The sequence below is a fragment of the Parus major genome, chromosome 1 (assembly GCF_001522545.3).
Source record: "Parus major isolate Abel chromosome 1, Parus_major1.1, whole genome shotgun sequence".
In the NCBI taxonomy this organism is placed as follows: Eukaryota; Metazoa; Chordata; class Aves; order Passeriformes; family Paridae; genus Parus; species Parus major.
The window spans coordinates 69,861,162-69,874,124 of record NC_031768.1 but is presented as its reverse complement, the minus strand read 5'-3'; the positions used below and the strand labels follow the sequence as shown (position 1 = coordinate 69,874,124).

General features: G+C 35.5%; 1 protein-coding gene across 2 annotated transcripts in view; it reads left to right on the top strand.

Annotated features, from left to right (window-relative positions):
• TNFRSF19 (TNF receptor superfamily member 19) overlaps window positions 1-12,963 on the top strand; it is a 54,919-nt gene that overhangs the window by 30,120 nt on the left and 11,836 nt on the right. The gene's annotated exons all lie outside the window — the stretch shown is intronic.

Genomic DNA, 12,963 nt, shown 5'->3' with positions numbered 1-12,963 from the left:
ATTTGGTTGCTTTGCACAGTAAACTTTGTATTACTAATGCAAAGCAGCCTTTGAAGGAGGTTGCTTATGTGCACATGAGGCAACTGGCATCTGAAAGTATATAGCGAGTGAAATTATTCTTAATTATTTGGTTCTGTTCCAACATATATCTCCTTCTTGTTTCAGTATTTGTTCTGATTTGAGGTTACCTAACAGCATCTCTCATAATCCTCTTTGCCATTTTGAACACTGTGATAGAAAGCAGCTGGAATATTGTATAAACCTTTCACAACATTCATAAGCGGTTACAGCTAATTTAAGTACAGATAATAGCATCATTAGCTTATAAATATCAATACTGTTTTATTTCAGAGACATTACCTTCCCATTATTTCAAAACTGAAATGTAGACTTTGGTAAAAAAGTAGCAATTCAGTCTGATATTTTCCATATGTGACCTGATGGTAGAGTAACTTATCTTCAGGAAGTCTGAGAGGAATTCCACAAGGTATTTCAGAGAGATGAGAATTTTATTCATGTCTTTAAAGGTTTTATTACAATTTTAGTTCTTTCACTCATCATAAAGACAGTTAACCTAGGAAATGTAAATGCTTTCAATTCATTGTCCTTGATAATTGAGATACTTCTGACCCATTGGGGTTCATGTATAACTTAGAGTCAAACAGCTCCTTTTCTTACAGTTCTGAATTTACTTTATATATTTGGACTCCTCTTCTAAAAAAGTTGCAAAAAAAGAGAGGACAATTTTTTCTTTATTTTAATTACAGAGGTATTACCACTAAAATGAATTTAAATACTCAGTGTTACTTAGTGGAGAGGAAACTCAAATACATTGCATTTTAACCATGTCCTAAAACTTCCCCAACTTACTGTCATCAACTTTCCTTGCGTGTACCTCTCATTTCTCGGCCTATATGTATGGAAGTACTTCATTATGTAGCTTGTTACCACTACACTTGTATTATGGTTAGTAGATAGAAAAGGTATTTCCCTCATTTCTACTTGCTATCCTGTCTAGTCCTCTTAAAAAAAAAAAAAACAAAACAAACCAACAAAAACCAACAAAAAACCCCCAACAAAACAAAAAACACCACAAATTTTCCATAGAAGAAAATTTAGCTTATGAATTGAAATGACATTGCAAAGCGGTGAAACTCCCAAACCAAACTGAATTTCTGCTAAGTAAGCCAGACACTTTACCAAGGAATCAAGATTTGAAAGCTGAAGCTCTCAGAAAATCAAGTAATTTTAAACTGTTGAACTCCTGCCCACTTTTTGCACTATCCTTAAATGTTTTCTACCATTCAGTTTATTTTTTACAGTGGAATTTTTTTTTTAGCAAAAATATTTCTAATCACATCTGTTACAGCTTAATTCTGCCAAACTATAGGTGTAAGGGCTCTTCCAATGAATTGATTCACTGACTAGTAACTTCTGTAGAAGTGCTTAGTATGGCATATCTGCTCTATTATGAAAGTCTACAGTAACCTCAAGTAATGAGGGTTTGAAATTTCTTGATCTTCTTTGAAGCTCTTACAATGACAATAAGCAGAGTCCTTATTTTGTGCCTGCTACCTAAAGTCTAACCTAAAGCTAACCTAAAGTCTTTCTTTGCACAATGAAATTTTATTTCACTAAGTGTGTTTTAAGTAGCCCAGTTGGAGCTACAAACTGAAAGAACTAGGCTGGTAGTGAATGCTTTGGGGGTATCTTAAGATAGGAAACTGCCCTGTCAAGTATCTAGAGCTATGCAAGGCGTAAATACTCAAATAGACCCAAGATTCTGACTCTAAAATTGCATTACCAACTGTCCTGCTTGACAGCTGCCTAACTGTGCAGACATTTAAAAGCTCAGGAGACCTATAACACCACTTCATTTGGTCTCCAGGAGTATTCCACTAATTCTGGGTCCAGGTGGCGTGGACACATTGCAGCTTTAGCTTAGGCCAAAAGGTTTGTGATTCAGCTGCTTTGCCCTGACTGCCCTGAAAGGAAGCACATATGCATGGACTGGGCAGGATGCTCTGTACAGGTGTATAACTGGACTGGTATATAGACCCCTTTCTCTATCACAGTTGATCCAAGAGGTAATGGAATTGGAATTTAAGGAGGCACCTCCAAATTTCTCTGTACCCTTCAGTGGTCATTCAAAGACTTCTGCAGCACTGAGCTGTTGCATGTGCTGCTGGCACTGAAGCCATCAGGATCTACTAAATGAGCTAATTGCTCTGTTGCTCATCTCTGAACAGTCTGTTCCATGGTTCCCTCCGATGCCAAACTCAGCAGAGCAGGTTGGGATAACATCTGGGAGTCCTTTTCTTGGTGACTTCTTTGAGTCCAGAATTCTTTACTTATCATGTGTACTGTGCTGTTACTCTTTGATTCTGACATCAGAAGTATGTTCTGGTCACAGGTGGGTTCCCAGCCCTGTGGATACAGCCCAGGTATTGCCATGCTTGGCACTGCAGGGCCTGGGCCTGTTTGTGATCCTGGTTTCATGCCTTCTCAAATGAGCAAGTTTCAGTACAGCTCAGTAGATCTAAGATCACTTGTTGAGATAATTACACTATTCATAATTTTCAGATTCTGACTGCAACCCAGTCATGGTTAAATAATAGAGTCTCATTTACTACTCACAGCTTTTCAAAATGAGGAGAAAAGCATATTTGCAATATTTCCTCTTTGGATATCCTGATAAAAGTATACCAGTAAGACTGTTCTTTTCTTAAATAGAAATTGTTCAAACAGTTAAAAATTTTAGTTGTATTTCTGAAGTAAAGTTCAGGCTATAAGTCATTGAATTTCCATTTAAATTATTATCTGACTAATCAACTCAACTCTACTCCCTGGTTCTGCTTTATGTGTGTAAAGTACTGGTGACTGGGTCAGATTTTCTATTTCAATTATTCTTCTCTATAATCTCAAATAATGGGCAGTCCTCTGTTTTGGTTGTCACTGCATTTGTATTATTAGATGCATTGAGACTGACTGGCAAATCTTAAAGGAGGTCTGTTGATAACATCCAATGGAAACTTAAAGAGCTGACTATGACACTGTAAAGGCTCTGCAAAGGTTTAATGCATTACTTCATGCACTGTAATGAGTAATCCTCTGCATCAGGGAATGAATCTACACAAAAGAATCACTAGAAGACATTCTGATGTGTTAATTGGTGTGGGTTTAGCCTCTTCTAATTCAGAAATGTATTGTCTTTTTGTCTTTCCTTCATTATAACTGTATTTACACTTCTGAAATGTAATTATTTTCTGTGTAAAAAGACAAAATATCCTTGATATACAAGTAAATATTTCTGTGGAGTATGCAAGTATGGTTCAGTAACAGAGCTTGCAGTTGAGGTATAAAGCCAAACAAAATTTGGATTTTAACACATATGTCTTGGTAGTATTTCTTTCTGGAGGATTTAGAGAACTTGCTTTGAATCCCCCTTTTCTGTGTGTCATTTTCTAAGTAAATTGTTGTAACGTTCCTTTAACTACATACAGAAATTATAATAGGTGATTTTTCTTTTGACTAAACATGTTTTGTTAGATTGATTTCACACAAATATATTCCGTAATTCCATAATTAGGGCTGTGTGAGACAGATTCTGACACATTCTTCTGGATCAAAATATATGTCAAAAGTTCCATACGGAAGAGTTTTTATATACATGAGTATATATGAAGGAACATTGTATCTCTTGTAACAGAGGAAAAACACCAAACTGGAAAAGCTTGGTTCTTTCCTAGTCCTTTCCTGTTACTTTGTGCAGGCTTGTGATGTAACACAAGTGGGATGCAGCCATAAGGTTTTCTCTTCCAGAATTGGGTGAGCTTGTGTCCCACCCTTGTGCTGATTGTCTCTCACAAACATTGCTGCAGTTACAAAAGGCTTTCTTACAGTCAAACATCTCCTGTAGTTCTACATTGCTCTTTCAAGTTCTGAGTTAAGAACTGAGTTTGCTTTGTTGATTGAACACCTATCAGAGCACTTGCTCTTTATTATTGAGGATATGGATAATTTCTTTAATGCCTGCATCACACTAATCTCTGGATCTGTGCAAGATTTTTCCTTCCTGACAGTTTTGTATTCTTTGGGGGAAACTGCTTTTTCCTTCCTTGCCATGGAAGGCTAGATTTCTGAGAACAGGGAATTTGCCTTCCATTGCTTTTAACTATTACATATTTAAGCATGGTGAATGTTGCCAGTGGCCCATAGGTGTGACAGTTGTCATTTTTGGTTGCTAAAAACAATTTCAGAATTGTAAATTTAAGAGTTATTGTAAACTTTTTAAGATACATGATAAGAATAGAATTGTGGGGTATTTTTCAATTTGCTTTCCTAGGTAAACACAGTGTATCCATACTGTTGTCATTTATCCCTTTTTCATCCTTTTGAACATGACGACTAGTTTCTGTCTGTGCTGACAGAATAACAGAGATCTCAGATAAAGAATTTTCAGATTTCACAAAAACAAATGAATGAGTAGTGAAGAGAGAGCCATGTTAGTGCACTTACTGAGGTGAGAAGGTTGTAGCATGAGCTCCTACCATATTTTTTGATGGCAGAACGTGTACAGAAAAGAAAATAATGGAAAGCAAATTATAATTTCTGAACCTCATTAAACTGTTAATTTATTATGATTGAGGGGGAAAGAGCAGAAAAATTTGAATACTAAAGTTTGAAACTTTGAGAAAATCATCTACTCTAATATAAAATTTAGATTAGTATTAGCACTCCCTACTTAGGGAGGTGTTAGCAATATAGATAATAAATTATTTCAGAGTGAGCAGATACAATGTAAATGGCTCCATAATACAGATGGAAATCATAGAATAAATTAGGAATAGAAATGTCTTTTTTTTAACACTACTTTTTCATAATCTCTGGAAATGTTATATATAAAATATATATGGTAATAATCCAGTAAAATTTAAAGCAGATGAAGTTGATGGGATGTTTGGCCAAGGCAGAGAGGCCTTGGCTGTCTAGTTTCAGCATGAGAATTGCACTAATTATATGTAATCTGTTTTTCTCTGCTAAAGCATATATTAATGTATTTTGGAGAGAACACAGTATTCTAGTGTTCTTTGAAAATACATTCCTTGTTTCTTGCTAGAATATGATAGAAAGTAGACATCTTAAAATGAAAGTAGAAATGTCAACGTGTGATTTTTAAAATAAATTGAATCAAATTTTGTTTATTTAATGAATTCACATCAGAAGCTCATGCAGCTGATAATAGGAGTTCACATAAGCAGTGCCCATCTGGAGTTCAGAAGGTTGTATCTGATCAGTTCATGACAAGATATAGGGCATATTTTGTATCTTTGTTCTAACTCACAGCTGGCAACTCTATCTGCTAATCCCAGTGAAAGCTGCAGCTGGAAGTGCAAAACTACCTTTGAACTTGCATATCCTTCCTCAGAGATGTCTGAAGCCTTAGAGATGTGTTTCTTTTATGCTTCCTGTTAAATTAGGGGATGAATTGTTGCATTAAGAGTGACGTCAGGCAGTGAATCCTCAAATATACCCATTGTAAGACCCTGTTTAATATAGTGAAAGAAAGCTAAGAATGACTAAAAATGCTTAATTTTGCATATTTTCATGTAATAAAAACTCACTGTAGAGTTCACTTCTTTGTTACATCTAAAAAAATCCTTCTTATAGAATGATGAGGTAATCACTGTATTCACTTCTAGCTTGTTCATCTAAAATATGAACAAGCAGCTTGCAAGCATATTTAGCTTTGTTTCTTGACACTTTTAAGTACAGTTAGAACATTAAATTCTCAGCTGCAGAGTATGAGAATTTCAATGTGTTTTTTTCAAAGCAGCTTACCATACTTCGGTTTCTAGTAGTAACTTGTGCAACCTTTCATCTTATGAGTCAATCCTATAATTAGTATCCTTCTTTGCCAGAGGCATACTGCATGTTTGTTTTAGGTACAGAAAGTCTGCAAGAAATTTAACTTAATCATTACTTTTTAATGTAAGAGCTGGTTAGCTCAATTACACTAGATTAAAGTGAACTTGAAATTCCTGAGTTACAGAGAAGGGGCTAATCTGTGACCTGTAGTGAATAAATACCATTTCCTATGTGTTTTTTCATTGTGTGCACTTACTAATATGGGTAGCCTGTCAGCCCAGGCTTGCAGTGACTATAAGCAATTATCTATTTTCTGTATGGAGTGGATTTGCAATGTTCTTATTTAACTTAGGTTATTCAAAATTATTCCATGATTGCACACATTGCAGTAAAGATGCAGAATGTTTTTTTCTGTAAACTTTTGCTTTATTGTTTTTAGGGGTAATCTGAAAAAAATAAGTAGTGGTTACAGCTTTTCAGTATTTTTTAGACAATTTCTAATTACAGAAGCATCAGACTGTTTTAAATATATTAATTTAATAACTCACTCTTAAGCTGCATTCAGACTGAAAATACTGGTTCAAATTTATCTCTCATGATCACACAGGGAATAATTGCATTAAGCAGTACTTTAGAATACTGAGTTTTGGTACCTCTGGTATAAATCCATTCTGACTGTGACTTTGGGTACAGAGTCCAAGCTGTGACTGCCATGTGAATATTAAATACTGCTAAACAAGTGCACAGTAGTGTGTTGGGGGTTTTATTCTGCTTGGTGGTGGTAGGTACTATTTGACTCGATGATCTTAAAGGTCTTTTTCAACTTCTAAGGATTCTATGATTCGAAGTTGGTCAGCTACAAAATTCTTTGGCTGTGTTCCACTTAAATTTATTGTTTTTAAGAAAATACAATAGAAAATGTATCCATCTGGGATCAAACTTTCCATACTGCCAACTCTCTACTAAGAAAGCCATTGTCAAGTAAAAGAACACTGAAATACTGCAGTGGTAGGACTGGAGTTACCTGGAGGAATGAAATGTATTGGAAGAAGGATAAAATGCAATAACCTAATAACAAGAGTTGTGTGCTGAGGACCTTAGCAGTAATGATTCATTATAAACCAACACCTCATAAGCTGGGAGCAGCCTCAGGCCCAGTCTCAGAAGGGCCTAGTGTTCCCTCAGATCACTTTTATCCTTCAAATTGTTGTCCTCTACTTTGTTCACCTTTAATTTTTTCGGGTGACAGACCTCACACATTCTCACTCTTACTGGTTCACTTTTGCTAAAGCAGTGTACTGTGAAACTCCTCTTTTACAAAGATCATAGAATAATCTCACGTGTTATTTTGGGCAGCAACATGTTCCTTTGAGGTATAGCTGTGACTTTCCTAAAAACATGAGCTTTTTGTTAGAGCTTTTTTAACTAAAGGGTTGTGTCCACCAGTTTTAGTAAAGTTTCATTTCAGTCCAGTGGTATATTTCTATGTGTATGTTACTGAAAGTGATTTATAGTTACCCTGTCTGCATGTGGAAATTTAAGATGGAATTAATGCACCCTAATTTGGTCATCTGAAAGTTAATGCTTGGAACTGAAGTTGTTAGCCCAAAATCCCAATCAGGGGTGAGAATTAGGTACCTCAAGAGTTCAGGCAAGCCAGATAAGGTAAGCTTCAGTGACTAACACTAAGCATAGTGTTAGTTAAGCTTTTTAAGTCTTCTAAGAATAATTACTTCTCAGGAGATTCTGTTCCTGGCTTTGTTTTAGAAAGAGCCTAAAATGACTAGCTCTGGCTTTGTCTTCAGACCTTCAGACTTCTATACTTATGAATTTCACTTAGATGCCAATTTCAGGTTAGATGAAAACTGCAATTCAACATTGAATGATTGTGTCTGACTTGCTAAAACCTGATCTTAATCTTTTTTCTTTTAAATTAATTTTAAGGAGGAAAATTACTTTTTAGAGTGTAGATTTTTTTTTTCACTCCTGCTATATAAATAAAAACACAAATAAAAATTTAGAAAAATATTTTTCTTTCTTTTGGATAAAATGTCACTTACAAGCCAAAGCCCATATTCTAGGAGAACTTGCTAAAGTTGGAATATGCCAGAATTGAGGCCTCCAACAATAATGTGATTCCCTCATGTATAGTTACTCTAATACAGATTGTGTTTGCATTGTTGCATATTTTTTCCCACTGGGCCTTTGTTCATTTAAGGCACAGAATAGGCAAAATCTATAGTTCTATAAGTCTCACTTTATTTGCTAGACACTATTTTATATTCCATGTAGAGTGTGAGGTATTAAATACTGCTGGACTTTTCTGGGGCTCTGCCACTCTAAAGAAGTTGTTACAGATTTTACAGTTGTGACTGACTTTTATCTTTTCAATGGAAGTGGCATAAAATGTTTAACATCTGTCAACAAAATGAAACAGAAGAAGTCAAAGGCCCTCAAAACCCTTCATTGTTTCTTGACAAAACCAGAGCAGGATGCCACCTTCTAGACTGTGAATATGTATAATGGCTACATCTATGAGCTGGTGATTGGACATTCACTCTATATTCACTGGAGAGATCAAGGGTTAAAACAAATCAGATCCTAAAAGAACCTTTCTCCTACCCACACTACCCCCAGCCCTCCCCATCCCCTGTAGAGAAAGTGCAGGTGATTCCCTCCAAAACAGATATTTCGATTGGTCAGATGAATCTCACTTGCAGAGCTTGACTTTCCAAAGACAGCCTTTCAGAATGTCTTCTGTATTCCATGGCTAATTCCTATTGACTTCTGTTAAAGAGGGGAGGTGTTAAGTTTCAGATTAAGTAATATACTAAAGCAACGATCTTGTATATAGCAGCCTTTTGTTCTGTATAACTTGACTTGTCCCCACAGCTTCAAGTGGTGATTCTATTACTGCTTTTTATAGCTATTGTTATTTCTGATGTCAAAGCTAGAGCTTTTTCATTTGTTTCATTAATAAAGTTTGCATGTGCATGTGTGCACAGCATGCACACTGATGCACTGTAGGTAATTTCTTTGCAGTAAATCAAAGATTTATGCATTTATGGTATCTGCAGTAATACAATGAGCTGAGGATGCACAGCTGACTTCTAAAGGTGTTAACCTCTGTGTTACAGAATTTTGAAAATTTATATTTAATCCTATGTATTTCATATTACTTTCCCCCCAAAAAAGTGTTTTTAAAAGATCCTGAGATTGCAATGTTAAAAATTAAAAAATACTAGTAGTGTTAGTTATGCAGCTCTTAACCTTAATTCAGAATTGTAATTCAGCTCAGTGGAGTGTCTTATGAAACTGTCTTAATTACATAAACATACTTTTTGTTTCCCCCAATGCAGACTTATTTCTCCCCCCAACATGTGCCTTGTGTGGAGAATTTAAGGTATCCTAGTGATATTTAAACATAATTGTAAACAAGAAAAATGTAAGTTCTAAGCAAGCCTAAGTCTAGTTTATTTAGTTTTGTTCCAGTCAACACATCACGTGATTGTTGGCTGTGCAAAGAGGGGCCCTTACTAATTTTGCCAAAACTTTTCAACTGGGCAAATTCAACTGGAGAGAAGAAATCAGCTTTTACCTAGCTCAGCTTCTAGCCTAGTGGCTAAAACAATCTGCAATAAGGTGGTAGAAGAGTCTCCATTTCATAGTTCTTGGCAAAGAGCTCTTAAACTCTACTCAGAAATTACCTCCTCTTTCAAGAGTTGCATCTGAAAGGCATTATAAGCTATGCTTGTGATTTTCTCTAATTTTAAAATAAGATCATAGACTTTTGTTCTCCATGGAGTTTTAAGAGAAATGGAAGCTCTGCTCTGCCTCTGAGTAATTTATGGGAAGAGCAAAGTACATAATCCTTCTCCAGGTTTCTGTAGCTATAGTCTGAGCACGGTGACATAAGGAACTGTGTTACTCATATGACAGATATTTCAGATTCTATTCTGTATTCAACCTTTTCTTCACACTGTATAGGAAGTATGTGACCTAATACAGACCTCTAGCTTCACAGTTAGATTTGGATTTTAGAATTACAGATTTTTACACCTTAACTTTTGAATACTTAAGCCTTGTCCCTTTGTCACTTTTCCAAATGAATACCAAAATACAACGGCATCAATCTTTTATGTGATTTTTAGATTACTCTAATTATTTGCAATCTGAAAGTTGTAGGTCTTCTGTATTTTATTTCTCATATATTCTCTCAATCTGGAAATAACCTTTTTAAAATGTAATGTAATAAATTATCCAATGTTGAACACACATGCACACACACATGTATTTTCAGATCTCTTTGAGTACTGATTTTTTATTAGTCATATCTGATAACTGGGCTCTTTCTGCGTGGGATTTCTAATACTTGGAAGAATTTCCTTAGCATTTATATTTTTCATATTGGGTAACAAAAAATATTAGTACATTACAGAGAGTTTGAAGAGAGAAGATGCTTCTAGCTATCAGGATTTCATTTTCCTTCCCCAACTATTTCAGATTTTAATTTTAGGGCAGGAGGCAACAAGGGAAAAGTTTATAAAACTTTATTGAATTTTCTGGTAGCTGCTGGAACATCTAGGTGTCTGGAATAGATAAGTTATTTGGCCAATTCAAGAAGTTTCTTTTTGAGCAAAATAAGGAAATTATTACTGCACCTACTTTGATATTCAAACAGAGTAGTTTTTACTTAATTGTATCACTTACTTATATATTTGTTCTTTAATATATAATCACTATTTTCTAGAGCTTTAGAAGTTTTATGAATGAAATGTATCACAGCATACTCTGTTATTCTGGTGACAGAACAGCTTGCAAATAGAAGTGACATACCTGAGTTGCCATTACAAAGCATTTTTAAAACAAGGACAAAAGCCATAGTTCTTGAAAATGTATTGCATAGACTGACTATTAGTTACATTTATGGGAATTTGTGGAAACTTAGGACACAGGCTTGCAATCATTATGAAATATTTTGCTTTACTCCCTGGGTGTTACCACAGCTGAGCCAGGATAAGGAGGGAAATATTTGGGATGGAAAGTGAAGAGTTAGAAATTACTTCTTGTTGAGTCAGAGAGGGACAAAAGCTCTTTTATGACCAATTTACATTTCATTTTGTGCTTTACTGGGATTTGTACAAATAAATACATAGATAGATGTATGTTCCCTGCCTAGGGGCAGGCTTAGGTCCTCTAGCAGCTCTCAGTCATGGTCACAGCACAGAGCTTTCCACACTGTCATATTTCAACCTACTGAAAACCAACCTATGCACCAATCTACAACCTCATCACACAGCAGCTAGAAGAGCTTGTTTGAATCTTTTGGAACAGAGCTGTAACCTGTCTGCACAGAGCTCAAAATGTTCAGTTACAGATTTGATTAATGAAAGAGGATTATTCTCTATTGGCTAAAGAGAACTTTCAGACATGCTTATTCTTCTACTTACCTGTGTGTCATTGCCATTTTACTAGTGAATATACAGGTAGATTCTGAAGGGTTCATGGTTCCCCTCTCCTCCCTTAGCAAATGGGTGATGGCAGTAGTTCCCACATGAACAAGGTTTGCTTTTCAGCAATGCAAACTCCTCCTCTGCTTATGTGAGCAGAGTCTGGTGTGTTTTGAGTCTGAGAGCAATAGAGTATGTACAGAGACTAAAAAGAAGAGAAACTGTCATTAACAGACCAAATGGACTCAAATTCTGCACAGGGATGTTTTTGGTCTCTAACCAGTCCTAAAGTCCTAAAGATTAAATGGGACCACACATACAGAATGCAAAATACAAAGATACAAAAAATACTTCCCGCTTTCATTTTCTGTTGAAAAAATGAGACAGCTTTCATAGCCTGTGTGGGATAGATGCATTCTACAGTTGGATTTGAACAATGGAATAGTCTAAAATAGTGAGTTCTATTTCACACAACGCCTGGTAATTAATGTGGTTTAAAGTACAAATTAGAGGTGATGTAAGAAAATAGATTTTCTACTGTATCTAGCAATCTCATATGTTCTGACATAAGTTTTATGGGACATTGTTTTAACACATGAAAACACCTAAAAAAGAAGTTGCATTTTCAAGAGAACAGGCATTGCCCACCCTCAAGTGTCAGAGATGCAAAGGTGCTTTCTAGAAGCAAAAGTCATAAAGGTAATTGTTGGCAACACTGCAGTCATTCACAGCAACATAGACTTATTGCCATCAGACCATGCTGGGTTTTCAGTTTATGGAGGAGAGATTTGTCTTTTCTTACTAATAACCAGTTATGTTGTGGGGTAGAATGTGTGTAGTTTAGTGATGACACAAATTTTATCCCACTTCCTCTGATTATTTTTTTTTTACTCTCAGGGTTTTTCAGGTTATTTGAGGGTAGCAGTGATCTGAGCTGTTACTCTCATGGACTTTTATATTCACATGGCTAGACAGTTCTCAAAGTCAAAAGTTTTATGTATGAAACAATGTTACTTTTGTACCCATATAGTGGCTCAATTTAGATCGCCATGGTAATATCAAGATTTCACATGTCTGAATTGCTAAAAGGAAAATGTGTGGCAGAGGTTGGCTATGCCTTACAGACATTGTGGTGTGTATCCAGTACTGTGGAGTTCATATATATTTTAAATTCACATACACAGTGCAATTGTTCTACTATTTTAAACATAAAAGGCTGTCAGCAGCTGGGGTTTGTGAAAATACACAGTGCAAGAGAAATGGTCTTGGAAGGGAATAAATCACATTTCAAAGATTTTAATTTATAAGCATATTTCTCAGGATTTCCAAACAATGGATAAATACTTGAATAGTCATTTTCTCCCCTAGGGCTTTTTGGTACATTTATTAAAAAAATAACAAAACCAGCAAAATAAAACAAACAAAAAGAAAAAATTGTAGGCCATTAACTAAAGGCTTTATAGTCAGCACTTGGAGTACATTTGAAAAATGTGGTTTGACATGATGAACTTTTGGGTGTGGGCCGTGCATGCAAAAGGCTGTCTTTTTACAGATGCTGGGAGACTCTGTCCCCACTGTTTACCACAGTCTCCAACAGTAATGTTTAATAAAGTTTCTTACCTCCTGCTTGAAAGACCAGGAGAAG